Below are 21,113 nucleotides of genomic sequence, written 5' to 3' on the forward strand. Positions count from 1 at the left end.
GAAATTATAAACAACCAGTAAATCGACGTAGTTAATCTCGCGTCTCATACTAGCTTTTTCGTTCTCAAGATGCAGGGCGTTACAAGCACTATGAAACCAAACAAAGCAAAAGTAAAATTGAAGCCACTGAAATGCATAATTTCATCAGTACTTTCACAGATAGACCTAACATTATGACTGTATTACTTTCTCTACTTTCGTGAATTTTCCATATAATCGAAATTTATATAAAAGTAAAATCAATAACAATTTTCAAAATACCAAATAATAAAAGATGAGAACATTAACAATGTTTATTTTTAATTTCTGTGGAATTTTTTACCTGCAGAAAGCTTTAAGTAAAATATACACGCACGGCTACGTAAATGCAATTAAAAATACTTGTATTTATCTGAACCAACCATTCTTCATGTAGAACTATCTGCTGTTAAGAGAGAGAGGAAAAAACATAATTAAAATGCAATAAAAATATGGTGCTCATTTTAATAATTTTGCTAACATTCACAAATGTATAGCTTTGACATCTAATGTAAATAAAATAAAGAGTTTGTGTGTCTATCTGTCTGTGTGCGGCCTGAGGACCAGACAAGTGGACCGAGAGTTACTAAATTTTGGTCAAAGGTACCCTGGTCTAGGCCCCCAGACCAAGACGAAGCGTTTTTTTTTTAAATTCTAACCGGGGGTCTCAGGGAAAACGTTTACTGGGACATGTAAACGTAGTAGAAAGTGAGCGATATTAGCATCAAATTCATAGTTTTCAGGGTCGCTGAGATCAATGGTGAAACACCGATCGCATTAACTTCCAAATTCATCGAGCCGGGGGTCACCGGGGTGGAGGAAATACCGAGACATGTATAAATGATCCAAAATGTCCGTCAAATTCATTGTTTTAGCGGTCGCTGAGATCAACGCTGACACTTCCATTAGTGATGACTTTCAAATTCAGCTACCATTGTATGTGGACCGAGGATAACCTGCGGGGTTGGGGTTACCAAGACATGTAAAAATAATCTAAAATGAGTGATATGTTTTATTTTGTTGTTCAGTTTGTTTATATAGATATTTTATCTGACCGATGCGAAGAATGGATATTTCAGCTAGTACAGATATAGATCAGATTTATTTTTAATCCTAAATTTTTGAACTTATTATTTTTGAAATTCGTCTTAAATGAGTAATTGCCGGTTTCTGACTGTTTTCTTTCGTATCTACCAAGGAACATGAATGCTTTACAAATAAAAATTTTAATTAACCCAATTAAAGTTTCCCATAGAATGAAAAAAAAATACTTTTAGAAAGGTGGTACAAGAGCACCAAGTTTTAGGTTTACAAGAAAAGCCTGTTTTTCACTTTCTCAAAAACTACGCATGATGATTAACAATCACTTATAACTTTGTTCAGGTCAATAAGGTTTATGGATTGTATACAGAATATCTGGGGAATCGTTTCCGTTATACGTTAATTCTAATATTATGTTACAGAGTTTTGCTTTTAAATAACGAATTCATATAAATTCACTCATTAAAAGGGGAGAGAGGTCCCAAGTTTGGGCGCTAGTTCGTTTCTTGCTCTTTCCAGTGCGGCTTTTTGGTTGACAAAACAGTTTGCGTGGGTTTTCTCGTGGTTCTTCTGTTTCTTGCCACTTTCTTCATTTCACCATTATCATACATTTCATTATAACCGTCTTCCGTAGCCCTGGATCATAAACGTGGGATGTTATAACTATATAAAAAAAGAGATGTGATGGATATAACGTTATTACAAATGATTTTGCATTTGTTTAATTTATGTTAATATATTACATGTTGTTGTTGTTTAATTCTAATTTAAGTGTATTTTTTATCATTATCTGGACTATAATTTACCTCTATTGGTTCCTAGGATTATAATTCTGATACAGATTCATTTCTATTTATGCAAACATTACATCCTTTAATTCAGATTGTATTGTGATGGCTACATTCTAATCTATCTGCACCAGAATATTAATTGATTTGAAACAATAAGTGCGTACAAAAGACTAACAATTCTATGGCATTTTTAAGTTTCTTTTTTTTTAAATAATGTTTTCCTTTCTTTTTTCATACACAGGGTGAGCAAAAAGTTACTTTCTCCAATATGTGAAGAAATAACTATTTTGGGTAAAGCGAATTTGCGCCCATCCTGTATAGAACAAGATATTCGACATGCAGAAATATATATATATCATCTTGTTAAAATATAGTTATATTTTTCTGTTTCTTTACAGATTTTCATATAGAACATATTCTGAGTATATGTCAAAGACCTCATAATGTTTCGTAATTCAACCAACATTCCGTAAATGTTAATTAGGCTACGATGACAGAAATTATGCGTTTATTTTCCTTTATGTCTTTGAAGTCGTTATGAGGAACGCTTTATGCATATGGGTGCAAATATATGTAAAATGTCAATGCGTACCAAAGCAGCTCATAGTTTATTGTAAATATCAAATGTCATCCGCAATTATATTACATGCTACGTAATTTCCTGTGTTTCGGTCATACCAAAATTAATATTTCGACCAGGTATAAATTTACTTACATTGTACTGTATTATGGATATTCGACTATATACAGGGTGTCCCAGGAGGAAGGAGCAATACTTCGGAAAATGGTAGTATGGGTGATACTAGGCAAAAAGTTCATGTGAACATGGGTCCTAATCTCAACGGTTTGAGAGCTACAGATTGTGAACCATTTTTGACTTTAAATTGCACATTCCTCACCCTGTAGTTACTCTACAGAGGTAAGACATAGCGGATTTGAAAGATGATGACATAACGTTTCCAACAGTATGCAATATGTAGCAGCAGTGTCTTTGGAAGAGAAGTTATTGAGGGATATTTGGGAATCAGTGTTGGCATCCAATTTCTTTAAATAACCTTAACTTTCCGAAATTTCCCTCAATAGTTTCCCTTCCAAAGTTACTACAACCACATGTTGCATACCGTTCGAAAAGCCATTCCATCATCATCGCTATGTCTCATTTCTGCAGAGTATATACAGTACAGGATGAGCAATACGCAACATAAAGTCGAAAATAGTTCACAACCTGTAGCTCTCAAACCGATGAGATTAGGACCTATGTTCATATGAACCTTTTTGCTTAGAATCACCCATACTACCACCCATTTCACAAAATATTGTCCCTTCCTCCCGGGACTCCTATATATATATGCTAAGCGCTATTCCATAGAAGTGAATACATTTTCTGTTCAAAACAAGATAAACACATCGGATGCTAGGAAACGGTCAGTAGATGAAGTGACAATCGGAACTAATGATAGAATATAATCACACTCTGTATACTACAGTAACAATTCGTAGAGATTACTTCCCTGCATATTAGCTATCACTTAAGGTCTTTCGTTTTATGCAGTTGCAAAGGCTTGTTGACAGTCGTCTGGTTAGTGCTGACAGACTGCTGTAGTGCACTTTTACTCGGTCTGTAGTTTGTGATACAGTAAGTATTATAATGGAGCAGTTAGCAGTACAATGGAGTTTGTAGTTGACGAGCTTGCAGATATGGTATTTACCCTATGTAATGGTTAATGGAAACGATTATGAAGCGGTTAGGTTATATGTGAAAGCTTTCAACAGAAGAACATCCGAAGCATTCCATGTTTGCGCATCTGTTCCAGCGTTTGTGGGAAACGAGGCATTTGGACCACAACTTCACAAGAGGGACGACGAGATGCCAGAACTTCTACCTTCGAAGAAGCGGTGCTTGATCGTGTAGAGGAACGGTCTCCGTCAAGTACGAGGACCATATCACATGAAAAGGGAGTGTCACACAGTGTGGAAAGTATTACATGAACAGCAGTTGCATCCTTGCCATCCACAAAGAGTACAAAATTTAAGTCAAGCTGATTTCGATTCTCGTGCTGTCTTTTGCGAATGGCTAGTGCAGCGCTGCGTGGCCGATGCTTAGTTTTGTAAACCTGTACTGTTCACTGATGAAGTCTGTTTTTCTAGGACGGTATATTTAATAGCCGAAATAGTCACATGTAGGCCGATGAAAACCCTTACGCAACAATTGTCATGAACCATCAACAGACATTAGCAGTAAACATATAGACAGGTATCGTTTGCAACTGCTTGATAGGCCTCTATCTTCTTCCTTCCAGCTTAACTACAATAGTATTCGCGGTGTTTCTGCAATAGGCTTCCAGAATTATTAGCAGATGTCCCGCTTGGTGCTCGTCAGCAAATGTGGCTTCAACATGACGGGACACTTTACCGTTTCTCGCGCGTATCTCATCAAAGTTTCTCAGGTAGGTTAAGCGGACCCAGGAGGCCCTGTTTCCAGACCAACTTGTTCACCAGATCTCATCTCACCTGATTTCTTCTTGTGTAGATATCTCAAAATACAACTCCTGAAGTAAGTGAAGAGGATCTCTTTGCATAAATCCTCGCTACCAGCGAGATAACTAGAACAACACCAGGGATAATTTGAGTATGTGCGACAAGGCTTCATATGACACTGTTATGCTTGCAACAATGCCAACGGACGTCATTTTGAACATCTAGTGTGAAGCTATAAGTACATTCCCTACTATTTCAGTGTAGTAACAATTTTTCATGGTAGAGTTAATTCGTCGTTGCCTTTAGCAAGTGCGTAGCTACATTTTGTGCTGTCTTTCGAAGATACTTTGCCCTCTTTGTTTACGATTCTCACGGGATTATTGCAGTTAGCTGCCTTTGTCGACCATTTTTCTTTCCTTTCTCAAGTGCGTCTTCTTACTCGATATTAACTTTCTAGAATCATTTTTGTCCTCTACGAGATTAACGTTCTGTGCTTCCCTGCTACTATTCTTCACCAAAATTATCAAAAGGTAGGATAAACATTCGTACCGTGTAATTGAGGAATTTGATGTAATAAAGGCGTAAGCGAGTTTACGCCCTTTTTGCATCAAACGCATTTGTGGCTTTTGCCATGCTTGTTTAGCCTCCTGATAACATTTCAATTCAATATTGGAATAAAATGCTGCATATTACGTTGTTTTATGTAAGAAAAAAAAACACTACTCAAATCGTTTTTCTCCAACTGCATGTTTCAGACTTACGCCCTTATTGCATCTAATTCCTCAACTGTTTTACTGTCACATATCCGGGTCGTAGTTCCTAACCTCAGGTAGCTTCTTCCGTGATAGTTCAACATCTCTACCAATATTTCTCGCAGTCACAGTTCCCATCCACTCAGTAGCTCATGCTTTCGCAGATTCAAGTTTTCTCCTCATTTGATATAGGTATTGGGGATCTTTCTATTCGAAACAAGTTTATTGCGTACAATTTACGATTTCTAGCCGCATTATTTGTTTAAGTTGTACAAAACATGCTACTTTTTTTTCTTTTAGGGATACCTTTGCATCTTTCTTGGTTGTAATTTATTTTTACAGTAATGAAATTTCAGGTAAGAATGATGCATATTGCATTTGAGCGTCCGACATGTTTTGATCTCTAATTATTGTCATTTTTGTCGCTTTGCGACACATTGTCGGTAGCCTGTATCTCCGAAACGACGATCTTTTTACTATATATTAATCAATAGTATAATGATATATTCACATATATCAAACTCAGAGAGAATTGTCCTCCTCGACAATCTTGTAGACAACTCAGTGAACTATTAATTAATTTTTGAAAATTTGTCATTAATCGCCAAATGCTGATTTTGTGATACATGGGGAAGTGTATACTATGAAAGGCTATATTTTCCATCACATGATGATTAGCAAACAAGAAAGAAAAAAGAAAACAAAAGATATTAATCATTGTCAGATACTTCAAAGGACATTTCAACTGATGTTTTTATTGCTCTAAAAAAAACTTCAGAGCAAGCTGATTACGGAGAACACTTCCTTTCCCTCATGCGATGTTTCTAAGTAGTCGAAATTTGCGATCGATTTCCGGTTTGCAACTTGATCACCATGTTTGTATGTCATACGTCGGTAAAATGTCTGCGCCACTCACTAGGAAAACTGCTTAGCAAAAGATACAATACATGTTCTACAAATATGTACGACGTTCCTAATTACACAAAGAATAAGAAAAGTAACAGAATTTAAGGCCTCTTGAAAAAGAAAGCTAATTGTCTATTTACTTATTTATTACCAATTATTTGGAAATATTGAATATGTTGGGAAACAGTTGTAGTGTGCTAACTAGCAATATTATTGATATTGTTTGCAGCTTGAGATAATAAACCAATTAATTTTATCATGTTTAGGCCATCAACTGACCTTACGAAGCAAATTTTATTCATTCTTAAGAAAAAATCAACAATATAAAAGCAGATTTGATTGCAAGAGTTCTAATTTCTTGTATGTAAGTTCGTCGTGGATTCGGTAGTTATGTGTTCTGGGAGAAGATAGAGTAAATTAATACATGAAAACATATTTCCCCAAGTAAAAAATAAATAAATAAATAAATAAGGAAATACTAAATCCTTTACTAAGTTCATTTCAAGGACGCACAAGCTTAAGATGACAACCACGTCCATGAGCACTCTGGGAATTCACCAGTGCTATTATCGAACTACTTTACAAATTAACAATATTATTTCATCATAATATCTTCGAGCTTACTGTCGTTTTCTTCAGCCTATGGAACATAGTCGTAAATTATTTATATTAGTCCATGTGAACATTTACAGATCGACTGGTGTTTTGAACACCTGAGTTAAATGTAAGTCAACAAATAAACAGATATGGTAACACGGTAATAATAATAAACTAGTTACAATTCGCTTATTACTGAATAAAATAAACTGAAATTTATACTTTTATGTTCTATGAATATGCCCTGTAGGCAAAGGAGACGAATGGCTAATTAATAGATGGTTATAAAAGAATCGTTGGAATGGTAATGTGGAAGGAAACGTCAGAGTCGCGAGAAAACCCACGAACACGATGTTGTCCACCACAATCTCATATAACTTGGGTTCGAATAAAAGACCCCTCACACCAGAGGTGAGCGTTCCACTATTGATCCACCATATTCTTTGATAACATAGGGTTGCAAATGAAAACCATCTCAAAGTTGTTTTCGTTTTGATAGGTGAATTTAATAGTTCTTGACTCCCTGATTCCGAAAATGAAGTCCGTTTTTTTTCCTTACCATAGGTTTTCCCGCAAATTGACTTTGAAAATCCAACTCAATACCACAAAATTTGTATGTATATATTATATACGGGAACAGAAATACGAAGGTACTATACAGATGTTTGTACTGAAATGTAAATCTGAGTGAATATATATACTCCCTACATCTGATGAATATGTAAGACCAATAAGTACTTTTAAGTTATTTTTCAAACGCCTTTTTCTGCAAGCTTTGGTGAGTTTATGTTTTTCTTTTGCCGTTTGTTTGTTTATGCTCCAGCAATAGTCCGCAGCAGAACTTTTGTAGTTACCGAGAAAATTCTGTTACACTTTTGAATGCCACCCAGGCATCTCTCTCAGCTGGATTCATTATTGCTTTAATATCTCTGTTTTCCATAAGTTTTCGTGTATTGGGGCCAATAAATATACTAAATATACCTTCTTTCACTTTTCCATACGACAAGGATGAACATGTTTTATATATAAACTTGAAACATTGTCCCTGTTTGTCAAGTGCTTTCACAAATTGTTTAATGAGTTTCAACTTAATGTCAAGATGTAGAAGTAATATTTTGTCCTAACGAACCAAACGTTCATGTGTAATATTTTTAGATCCTGGATTCCAAATTACACATAATGGCCATTCCCTTCTTACCCAATACTCTTTTTTGCCCTACTATCCCACTCGCAAATGAAACATGGCATCTTCATATATCCAGATTGCTGTCCTAGTAAAATGCAAAAAAATCTTGAAATCACCACACACTTCCCACCCATGTTCTTGTTATTTAATTTTCTTTGGTATTAATTTAAACGTTTCTTTCATTGAAATAGAATGAGCAATAGGTACAGATGGGTACTTAGTTTCATTATGTAAAAGGACACATTTTAAACTTGATGTGTTGGAATCAACAAACAGTCTCCAGCTAGTGGAAAGTAGAGTAAAACTTAACTTACTAAGCAAATAAAACACACCACAGCAGTACACAAGAGATTCTTGTACAAAGTTTGGTCAAAACTGTCTTTCTCTCTGTACCGGGCAAATGTCGTTTCAGATGCCAGAAGGTTCCTTTTGTGAAGCCTAGAACTAAGAATTTCTGCTGACTTCTTCGACAAATGTAAGTCCGAAACCAAATCATTAAGATCATTTTGTGAAACAGTATACGCTAAGATGAACCACTAGGCGGTTTAAAGTTGTCATCTTCTATGTCACTTTTCTGGCTTGGCGAACTAGAATCACTAACTCACTATAGCAGTGATGCAGGTTTTGGAATAGGAATGTCTGGACCATGACCCGCAGGCCCTATAGCTAATTAAATATTTGGGTAAACTACCTCCTTATTTCTAGCATTGAGGCCAACAACAGAAGTAACAGTATGATTCTTCTGTCCCTACAAACCATAGGAATTCCACACGGCATAGACAATGTTTTTTTTCTTATTCCAATTTCTCAAAGATCCAACAAAAGAACGGCGCACTTTATGTGGAATCTATGGTTTTGATTGATCAGCAAGTTTTGTATTAAAATAAGCGTAATGTGCTTTTGAAGCAAATTCCGAAGAGCATTGCCATTGTATCTTAGGAACAAATTCACCGCAAATAAAACACATTCGGACTATATTTACAAGCACGACATGCCATTTTTTCTTTGTTTACAGCACAGCACAGGAGCACAGGATCACAGAAGAAGCAAATCCAAATAAAAATTGTAATGCTACGTACGATTTTTTTTTTGTTCGTCGTCCCGTTTAAATGGTTGTGCCCTTCCTTCGGGTAAGTGTTGTACTGTAGATCAAGTGTCTCTATGGAAATGTAGGTGGTCTTACTTTTTTTTTAAGGGGTAGGGGAATAGGGTTATAAGTGAACTAGATAATCTTTATTCATCAATTATTAACTGATTTGGGCAAGGTGATACTCCTACTCCCAGCCATTAGAGGGTTACGCCCTCTCTTTGGCATAGATGCATTTAGATTTACATTGATTATTGAACACTGTGAGATGGTCAAAGTGCAGTTTTATAAACGATGAAAAAGTGAGCATATTAAACTAGGTGTTACTGATAAATAATAATAAATCAAAAGTAGAACACATATGTGCAAATATATATATACGAGGTGCTAAAGTATAAATATGATAGAAAAACAAAATGTATCACAAATGTAATAGAACTTAAAGCAATGATGATGAGGTATGAGATGAAGTGCAAGCACAACACAGACACAGTTAAATTAGCAAGACAGATGCAGTGTTAAATCTTCTGTCCCGGGGCGACTCGGGACTGATGAGGACAGGGGGAAGCCCTTGTTAATAGTGAGGATTTCAGTGCTAATATGGAAAAATATGAGGAAGATGATCATTAATGAAGTAAATGTCATATATTTCCCGTTCGTCAGCAGTCAGATGTGTATTTTGAACAAACAGAGATACTAAGATGTTTAACGGTGAATGTTTGTACCGAAATGTAGCGTCAGTAAGAGCATCAGTCTGCAGGATGTCCAAGAATAGCGGATGACCTGTTTGTATACGTGAAGTGATATACTTTAGTTGTAGTTCTGCGAGGTGTTTCGTGATTTTTGAAAAATCGATATACTCATATGTCAGCCATGTAGGGTAAGGAAGCTTAATACGATAAGCCAGCCGAATAGCATGTCGCTCCAAGATGCAGAGTTTTTCGTAATATGACGCAGAAGCATTGCTCCAGACGGTGTGTCCAAAAGTGAGGATGGGTCGGAGAAATGCCTTATAGGTGTGAAGTATCACTTCAGCTTTCAGACCCCAAGTCGTGCCTGTGAGACGGCGCAATAGATTTAACCGCATGTTAGCCTTAGCTGTTAGCTTTTTCAGGTGAGCATTCCAAGTGAGTTTTGAGTCGAAAACCACGCCTAGGTAAGTAGCAGTAGGGGTAGGGCGTACACGGTATCCATCAACAGTTACTTGCAAAAGATTCGGATTTCTGTAAACTCGGGAACGTCTGTTTGGAGGCAAGAATATGATTGCTTGAGTCTTTTCTGTATTAATGGTAAAATGCCATCGCTTGCACCACTTGATGTATTTATCGAGAGTTCTTTGTAAAAGAATATTAAGTTGTTGGATAGTTTTACCAAGAGCAAGAAAAACTGTGTCGTCTGCGTATTGAAAAGTAAAAACATTGCGTGGAACTGCAGGGATATCAGAAGCGTATAGGATATACAATAAAGGGCTGACAGCAGAACCCTGAGGAACCCCAGTAAGCGGAAAGATAGGCCAAGATAGAGCATTGCCGACTGTAACATAAGCAATGCGGTTTGTAAGGAAAGAATATACTATTCTCAAATAGCAAAGTGGAAACTTGAATGATTGTAATTTTTTGATTAAGCCGTAATGCCAAACTTTATCAAAAGCCTTTTCTAAATCCATAAGAATGAGGCAAGAAGGGAAGGCTTTATTATACTGGTTAGTGATTATGGTGCTGAGGCGAAGTAGCTGGTCATTTATGGAGAAGTTAGGCCGAAAGCCTGCTTGGTGGATGGGTAGTAGAGTAGTTGTCTCAAGATACTTATGAAGACGGCAGACAAGAATTTTCTCAAAAATTTTACTGAAGACTGATGTCAGTTGAATTGGTCTGTAAGAGGAAATAGAATGTACAGGCTTGTTCGGTTTATGGAACATGCAAATTTTTGATACTTTCCAGTCTGAGGGATAGAAACCAGTTCTGAGAATGAAGTTGTATATCGCCACCAGTAGTAGTAGAAGTGATTGCGGTGCTTCTTTAATATGTCGATAGCAAATGTTATCAACCCCAGGGGCTGTGTTCTTTTTCCGCCTGAGAGCAATGTGAAGTTCATCTGTAGTAATCGGTGCGGTGAGTGGATGTTCCAGATCAATGACGTGGTCTGCAGAAGGTTGTAAAGCAGGAATGCAAGAGATGTCTGTCCGTTCAGAGATCTTAGAGGCAGCTGTTGGAGTAAAAACTGTCTGTAGCTGACTAGCAAAAGCGTTAGCTTTCTCTTGGTCTGAGAAGAGAGGGGTGTCATCTAAGATTAGAGGATAAGTGGTTGTCGTATTCTTGCCAGTTAGTTGATTAAACCTCTTCCAATAGCGTGATGGGTGTGCTTCCTCAGATAAATTATTACAAGTCTTAATCCAACTGCGACGTTTATATGCAGCAAGATAATTACGAACCGCTCGTTGCCATTGGCGATGTTGATGAAGATAGACATCATTCCCTGTTCGATGGTATTGACGGAGATGTTGGCGAGCCTTATGTATGAGAGTGACATACGTCGGTGGTAATTTTGGCTTGTGGAGAGTCACTTGAACAGTTGGAATGTTATGGTGAGCACTGGTTCGTATTGCCTCAGTGAGAGTAGTAAGACACGAAGCCAACTCAGGTTCTGTAGCTGGAGCTGCTACACTTGAAAGAGAGTGTTCGATGTCTTGCCGAAAATGAGGCCAATTCGCTTTGTCAAATCTAGGAACACGTCGCGGTGCAATTACCTGTCGTGGCGGTTGTCCTCGAGTTAATGTTAATTTAACTGGATGATGATCGCTTCCGATGGAATCGAGAACTTCAAGCTGACAGTCGTTAACAAGGTTTATAGATGTAATTACGACATCTGGTGTAGTCTGACTGATTGGTCTGGTGTGAGTAGGAAGGACATGAAGATGCAGCTGCAGATTGTCAGTTAAGAACTGCTGAAAATTTGCCTTTTCGCGAGCACTACGACTATGGATATTTATATCCGCCATGATAATAATATTACGAAAGTTATTGGCTATATATTCAAAATACTGTAATGGTATGGGTTGGCGTGGTCGAATATAGTTTAAAATGCTAAAATTAACTATTAATGATGGAAAGTATATAGAGTAAAGTAAGTATTCCGGGAGATCTGCAAAAACTTGAGGAGTATATGCTCTTACTGGATATTTGGGAGAGTAACCTATTGCAACCCCTCCTTGAGCACGTGCCATATGATCGGGATAATCGTGGCGCTGTATCTGGTAACCAGAAATATGGGCTAACACGTTCGGTCTTAAGGCGGTTTCGTTAAGTGCAAATGCATTAATATGCTCCTCATATAATAATGTTTCGAATAACAGCTTATGTTGTGAAAATGAACGAATATTGACGAATAGGAAAGTAATCCCCATAATGTAGAGTAACACATGCATGGTTTTAAACAGCAGTTTCTAGAGGCCCAATGTGAAAGTGAACATAATTATTGGAATACGTTGCATGGAGATTGATGTGAAAAATGGATTTTGCGGCAGAGATTATATGATGTAAGATATGAGCTCGTTGAAATGGGAATATATTTTGTAACACCAAACTGATATAACGGAGGAGATCTTCAACGGTTAGCGGCGGTAATATGGATTGAGTCGGTTGAGTTGCTTTATCGGCCGTTTTTAGTGGTACCGTTAGTTCTGGATGCTCAGGAGTTGGTGTTGGTTTGGCTTTGCAGCGATAACTGTAGGTAGGATGAATCCCACTGCAAGTATTACATTTCGGCGGTCCTTGGAGATTGAGACACGCTTTGGTTTCGTGCGTCCCTGAGCAGTATCTGCATTTAGAGGGATTTGAACAGTTAGCGGTAGTATGATCGTTGTAAACCTGACATTTTTCACAACGAATTGGTAATGGTCCTTGAGTTTTGGATGGTTCAACCCGGTGGATTTTCTTATAGATCGGCGCACCATATCGTAATAAGTAGTCAATAGTATCCTGACGCTTACAAAGAACGCGGACCATGTATGTAGGACCATTATTATTTCGAATCCGAATACATTTATCGACTGATGTCCCTTCTTGCGCTAGTTCCTCGAGTTTTTCTGCATCTGTCAGTTCGGGTGAGACACCTCTAATGACAACAGATAGAAAAGATGGCTGTCGCGGTGGTGGAGGCTGCTTCTGACGCTTATCTGTCAATTTCGTGAGTTTAGCATTTTTCCCGAAAATTTCGTAAGAAGCCTTATTCCGTATGGTAATTCCAAAATTCGGATCTTTGAATTTCAAAATGTAGCCATTTCTAGTGGAAACGATTTGAACTAGAGTGTCCCGTACCCTAGGAACGTATTTCATTATTTGCAGAAATATCATTTTGGAATTTGTGAATTTAGTGTCATATTCTGTGAGTAGAAAGTGATAAACAGGATCGAAAGTTGAATTTGGTAAGGAATGATCTATAGAACCCGTTGTTTTATTAGTATGCTGTGGATTGCCCTCGATATCCATTGCTGTAATAGGAGACCTTGATCGGACACGTTTAGCAGATTGTGTAGATTCTGCAGAAGGATGCCTATCTCTAGATGTGCTTCCTATCGGTTGACTTCCCCAAGAAAAGTGGCGAGTCCGGCTGCGAGAGGCAATAGATGTAGGTTGATCGCGGGAAGTGCTTGGATTCGTCTGAAGTGTAGGTGGTAATCCTATATGTCGTCCTAGGTGAGCTTGACCGTCTGTGTTGCCAGAGTCCGTCATAGTGATAAAGTAGCCAAGGGCCGAAGCCCAAATGTAGATGAAAAAGAAAGAAAAGATGATGAAAATGAATGAGGTTCAAAAAGCAAGTTGCCCTCCGAAAGTGAAAACTTCCGTCAGCCCTCTAAGTGTCGTATGTGTGCTGTGCTCCCAAATGCGTATTACAACACTTGATCGTAGCTGGCACATTAACTAACACAAGAGAGGTTAGGCCTCTTGATTCAGTATTGTGGTCTTACGTACGAAAGTTGATTTGTTCATACATAAACTGAAAACACAATCAATCTATGACCTACAAAAGAATTTATACCAGAGAATGTCTGGGACATTGTTATGCACGTTATACAATTTAATTTGCAGATAAAAATAAATGTCAATTATATTGACTAAATTTATAATTAATTTTCTTTCCTCATACCTACATCAGCTGCATAATTGCTTACAGGCGCACTGCTGCTATCTAGGGAGCGCTTAATGAACTACAGAGCAAACAGTTACTATTAGGTTCGAGCGTAATTAGTGAATTGCCAGTATTTCTAGGAAGATAGGAAATAATTAATGTCAGATTGTGAATGAGCGACCTCAAAAACATGTAATCCACATGAAATTTTGAAAACAACAATACCCGTGCAGACGAGTGTAATGAATGTTCGTGATATGTCAGACGAGTAATAAACACAATATTTTGTTCCAGTGAGTGAAGCAATATAAGAGAAATCAATCTACACGGACGAAACTTTACAAAAGGCTGAACTCATCAAACGTTTGCTTTTAAATTATGATTTTTCTTCCTTGTGCGGACTACGGAAAACACAAAACGCAATATTGTCACTAACAATCTTTTGCAAATGTACTACCGTACCATATACCAAACATTAATCACCTCAAAACTGACGAGAGAAAGAACATAAATAAATTTATGTTCCGTATGCTTAGAACACGATTTCATGAGAGGTTATTGAATAGAAAAAGTTTCAAAGTAAAAATACATATAACATATAATGAATGTCTGTCAATATTCCTCTTTATCAGGCTCGAAAAATCCCTGGCGCCAGCATTGAAAATACAAACCTTGAGCTTTTCGTATGTTTCAGAAGCTGTCTAGTTCAAGCGAAAACAAAACCTTATTGCTCCATACTGTTCTTCTAGTGTAATCTCCATTATATGCATATATACACAGCCCGTTGTGAGGCGAAATGGAAACAATGTCTAAAACACAGCGGATTATTCCCAACCTACAATGCTGCTACCTAATGAGAGTACAGTATACATGAAGCATAACTCTTTCTCAAACGTGGCGGCATTTGGCAACAAAGGAGACTGCGGAACAATAATCACTCTTAGTCTCTGTTGATCAGATCTCGTATGAAATTGGATTATTATAGTGCCTAGGTTTGCGAACCGGTGCCGACTTCACAAGAAAATTTTTCGAGCACTTTTCTTGTTGATGACGGTCTTTCGGAAGCCTAACCATCTGTATGACTCTATTCGTTACAGCTTTCTTCAGCTTCAAACCACCGCGGTGACCATGAAAGCATTGCTCTTTAAGAAATATACTAAAAAAAAGAGAGAGCGATATATAATACGATTTTTATAGCATTAAGATAAAAATAGTTGTAGTAATGGTGTGGAGTGACCAATTGCTAACATGTATAGTAAATAGTAGAAAAAATGTAAGGATACAAGAGGATACGGATTTTTTAAAGGGGTAAGGAGTTTTTCGGTACAGAAAGTGCTTATTTGTAGTCGTAGTATAATAGCATAGAGATTCACGACAAATCTTCAGAATACAGTACTATAATATGGTGTCCTAGATATTCTCAATCTGCGAGTGACTTAATTTGAACTAATATAGTACTTATAAACTCCTAAAGTTTTTGGTGTTATACAATAATACAGTAATTCTGCTTAGGTGTACACATATCTAAAATATCAGTAATGATAGAACATTACAGATGACCTTTAATGTATTTTAAACTAGGATGATAGGTCTTATCAACACGTTACGTTTATACAGCAAGCGTATTACTTATTTTGCCACTTTTCCCATTCACCATTCCACTAAATTTATTTTAGTTTGCAGTAAGAAACTAAAAATACAATATGAAAAGATTCCCTGAAGCTTCCAATGCGACTCACAGAAGGATACCGAATTATGACGTCACACCAAAACGCCTGTTTTTGTTGCCATGACGTAAGCTGCTCATTTTTCCATTTTTTTGAAGCGTTGTAACAAATACATATAATTTTTGATCAAAAAAAGAAATGTACATTGATCTTATTAAAACAATAAACTCATAATTGATATGTTGGAATATTTTACCTACCTTAAAGAGTTAACTCTTTTGCACACTGAGCTTTTCTAGGAAAACCATTAAATGTCATTATACTGTTTCATTATAATGATTTTTTTAAATGATGCATGCATGATGTAATCACATTTGGTAGCTTACATGATTAACAGTCTTTTCTAAATCCTTAGCAACTACCTTATCAACCATCTCAATACGCGTATCATGGAGATATTTATATATTTTTATCTTCGGAGAATAGACTACATGCATACGAGCAGCAAAAACAGTAGCCACTACTCCAATAAAAAATACTTTTTGAAAAGCCAATAAAATTTCTCTATTTCTTTATTTTTGAATTCAGACAAAAGAAAATCGATGTTTGAAGAACCCTTCGGTGGATAGTTTAAAGGAGAACTTACAGTGTTTCCAACTACAGAGGAAAATTACAATTGTAGATTGTAGAAAGAACGGATCTAAAAATATAACTTATAATTTTCTAAATATTTCAAATATATAAGATTAAACTGCGTTCTAACTTTTACAGCGCTATATGAATATTCAATTAATTTGCTAGTATTTCAAACAAAATTTTAACGCGTCGGTTATACCATACAGATGTTTGTAGTATCGATCCCATTGACACGATTGATGTCGATAAAAGTTATAATATATATCTATATAAAATAAATACATAAATTATTTACAAAAAGTGTGAAACTTTTGAATTTTATACATGTTTAAAAACAAACAGAGAGTGCGCAATTTGACACAGTTTTACTTAATTGAGGTTATTCTACGTTCATTGTGATGTATCATTCGAAACATTTTCAGTTAATTTTCGATTTTAGTCAGGACAACATGTTATTGTGGTTTTAAAAAAAATCTATTTCCAGATTCTTAATTGCCGGCAGTGATGATTTTCTTCGGAGGAGACTTTGAATAAACGGGGGATGGGTAGGTGGGTAAAAGTACTGGTGGCCCAGGTTGAGCCCAGTCTGACAAATACCAGATTGAGGAGTTTTGTATCTCCGGAGAAGTTTTCACCACCCAGGATACTCTGTGAAACCATCCTAGATGCCGGTCTATAGAACACACAAATTATATAGTACAAGTATATTACTTTTACATAATAACATAAGGTATGTCGTTGATACAATTTCACTGTACAGTTTTATAATGATGCTGGTTATTATGTCACAGAATTGAGAATTTTTTTCTGTATATAAAAGCTTGCATTACTCGTTCAGATCACTGAATTAAATTAAGTATTAATGTTCTTAGTTTCTCGAGAGGCTTGGAAACCCAACTTCTTCAGATATAATATTGATATCTTTACTCATTCCGTAAATGTATATTATGTTGTTTCTATGTTCCGACTACATTTACTACCAACCATTTTCTCCCTCCTAATGTTTAAACTTTAATAATTATATCCTTTATGGTAATCAGGAACTTCTCATGTAATTCTGTAGTTCCGCTATTCCAAATCAACAAAATTGATCTGAGACGCGGATTTACTAGGTCTGGTATTAATATCCAGTACCAATCATTTTTGAACAGTGTTCCAGTAGAAGGTTACGATATTGAAATTCATTAATGATGAGGATAGTCATTAGGGACTATTATATGGTTGATTTATAATTGTTGAGAAAGCTAATAGGTTACTGTAATGATCGTAAATGCTACCGTAATTTGATATAGGCTGTAGGAAGAACAATGTTTATTTTGAACAGATATGGACCACTTGAATGCAAAGAAGTGTAACTCCAAAATGGACATTTTCCAGGAGAGAACCTTTAAATCGCATAAAGAGAATGTTATTCACTATCGGCATTAGAAAATTAACTTCTTAATTATGTTTTTGATTGCAACTATAACAGAAGTATGCATTTTTTTTTTTTTTTAAATGAGATATTGAATTTCAAAGTTCTCTCCACAGGAATTTCCATTTTTCAGTCACAGTACTTGGTATCCAAGCAGTCCATATAATAATCTTTGACATTCTGATTAATAGGTCTATGTTTTGAATTATTCAATCGTAAATAAACTAATAATAATTATGATGGAACATTGTATTGTTCATTGAAAATTAGTTTTGAATATTGAATGTGTGAATTGTATTACAAATTGTGAATGGTCAATTAAATAAAAGAGGTTTGGATCAAAAGTTATTTGTCATGTCAACAGTAACTAATTGCTTCCATAAAACCAGGCTATTATTATCCCATAAATGTTCTACATGTTTCCTTAAAGGTTGAATTATAATTGCCCTTTAAAACAAAACCTAACATTAAATAATAACGTAAAGTGGTGCGGCAAAATTAGAATTTATTACAAACAACGATATTGTACTATTTGCCATAATTACCTACAATGATTTTCTGTTATTGAAATGCATTTCTTTTGCATATTGCGATTTTCTTTAATGGACAAAAGTACAAAGTAACTTGGTATTAGCTAAAAACAAAACAAAAAGAAACTTGATTTGTCTAAAATGTCACAAAAGGGATCCAAGTTTGAATGCATAAACAAGTAAAACTTTTCAACAAATATTTAATATCCGACGTTACTATCACATGTTTGGTTGCGTTAACATTAGGTTAGGTTATTTGCTATAAAACTTGGAAATATCAAATACACAACAAATAGTCGCCATTTCAGTACATGCTACCGATTACACGAAAATATTCTAAAACAATCCTTCTCTCCTGTAAATTTTCAATTTTGGGGCATTTCCGGACCCCTCTCCGACATGTAATCCGGAAATTTCTATAGATGCGCGTTAAAATTTTAAATTATACACTTAGTGTGATAAAAACCAGATTGGGTGAAATACGAACAAAATTGCTCGAGTCCTTTCTGAGAAAATTTAAAAAAAAACTGCTCCAGCATTATATTATTGTCTTGTAATTTGTAAGCCGTAAAATAAGTTCATGCTAGAGTAGTGATGCAGTTACCGCAAAACATTACAGTAGAATAAGTTCATTCTCAATATACAACATATGTTACAACAAAAAGCGTTAATTATAGGCCTATACAAAAACTAGATTATTTTTTTTTATAAATTACATATTTCATCAAATTCACTGATACTGTAAATAGAATTATTTATAAAAATGCTTTACAATACTTGCCGAAATTGTTATTACGGATAAATCGAATATACACCGATAATATATTGTACAATTGAATGCTAGTATAATTATAGTTTCTTTATGCTGTACTTGGCCTGATATAAAGGATATTTAAATCGCCTTTATGTCAGTGTTATATGGGTGAACATTATTGCGATAATCAATACTCCTTATTTTCTCTAACATGCATAAAGTACTTATAACTATACAAAGAATAAAGTGTCATTATTTGCATCTTCTTGAAGTAGTGGTTCTCTACTGGAGTGTCGCGCAGTCCTATAGGATGTGTCAAGAAATTTTAGAATTTAAATATCATGAAAAATTTAATAATTATTTAAAATCAATTTTGAGACAGACAGTACCAGTCAACACCTGTAGCAATATTTCTCAGCACTGTATAGAGCACTATTTTATAGAAACTTATCGGCTCACACTATTATTATTATTATTATTATTATTAACAGAAACTCGAACAAATTTAGTGTGATGTCGCGCGCGTTCAGTAAGGTGTGTCACCAGTCAAAAAAGGTTGGGGACCACTACCTTAAGGAATGGCCTGCATGATATAGTGTCTGGTAAACCTTTTGTTGTTGTTATGGCATTCTTTTACTATTTGAAGACAAATTGAGCACCAGATGAACTACCCCACAATATTATACCATATTATAAATGAGAATATAATAAAAGCTTAGTATGCTGTAAGAAGCAGGGTCTCTGAAACTCTTGTTCTAAGTTTGCGACTTAAAAATAATATTTTAAATAGTCTCTTACATAGATTTTCGGTATTCACATTACAGTTCAGCTTTAGACTAGATCTAAGTAGATTCGCAAAAGTTTTACAGAGTGACACGCATCTACCTGAGTCATATGGATATTAAGATTAAAATGTATGGTTTCTTTCTTAGATTAATTCAGATAAAGTTTATTTACTGTTACCATATTGATAATATTTCTAACATTTCGTTGTTTCTAATTTTGACAACCGCTAAGACTTTTAAGCTCACTCCCACTTTTTGCATTTTCGGCAATAACTCAAACACAATATAGAATATAAAACAAATAAGAAGTGAGCCTCTTAGTATCTTTAAAACGCTATGACATGAACTAATAATTGCTTTCAAGACACTTCGTATAGTGTATAAATTTGGGTGCTCAACTATTATGACGTCATAAACTACGTACTCAAATTTCTAGTCTATAAGAAAAATATGTAATCAGTTATTGGTTTATTTAATAGAGTTTTGTAGATACTATCCGGCTCATTTTCTACATTTTTAATATTCTTCATTGGTTTTAACTTACTCACTAGGTGGTATGACCTCAGCGAAGAACCTTAAGAGACCTAATTACTGCGAAATTAAAAATACCGCTAATTTTACAGTAATTATGTGATATCTTCAAATAGATAAAAGATAATCGAAAAGTGTAACAACAGCGCACTAGACAATATTATTTTGCATGAGGTATTATTATCACGAAACACCTAGTAGCTTTCCGTTTGCAGCCATTAAAAAAAAATAAATAAAGCGAAAATAAATGCCGATTATCTAAATGTCTGGAAATCGAAAGCAGATAAGAGAGTCGTGATAACGGTATCACATGTAAAATAATATTGTCTAGCGAGCTCTTGTTCCACTTTTCGATTACCTTTTATCTATTTGAAGATATCACATAATTACTGTAAAATTAGCGGTATTTTAATTTTGTCGCGATGGGGCCTCTTAAGGTCTTATCTGTACTCAAAAGATTTTATCATCAGCATATAGAACAGATATATAACTGAAAAGAAATCTTTCACTTTAGGCTAAAGGAAACGGATGGTTAAGGCAAGTGAATAATGATGGAGGAATTGGTGCACTGAGAAAAAAAAATGTAGGTGGCATACTTAAAAACGTAGGTTACATTCGTAATTCCTGTAGTTTCTGGACTTAACGTACAACCGTATATAACATCCTGCAGCAAACGTATAGCTGAAAAAGTATGCATTATACGAACTGTCCGCATAAGTGCAATGACGTCATTCGTGTGACGTCATCTGCAGCAACAAGTATATACGGAGGTAATATCTAGCTTTGTGACGTCAGGATCGTATGTAGCATGTG

General features: G+C 35.6%; 1 protein-coding gene across 1 annotated transcript in view; it reads right to left on the reverse strand.

Annotated features, from left to right (window-relative positions):
- The window catches only part of LOC145693547 (retinal guanylyl cyclase 2), a 980,145-nt gene that overhangs the window by 269,168 nt on the left and 689,864 nt on the right, over window positions 1-21,113 (reverse strand). The gene's annotated exons all lie outside the window — the stretch shown is intronic.

This window comes from Thermobia domestica, chromosome 8 (assembly GCF_964235325.1).
Source record: "Thermobia domestica chromosome 8, izTheDome1.hap1.1, whole genome shotgun sequence".
In the NCBI taxonomy this organism is placed as follows: Eukaryota; Metazoa; Arthropoda; class Insecta; order Zygentoma; family Lepismatidae; genus Thermobia; species Thermobia domestica.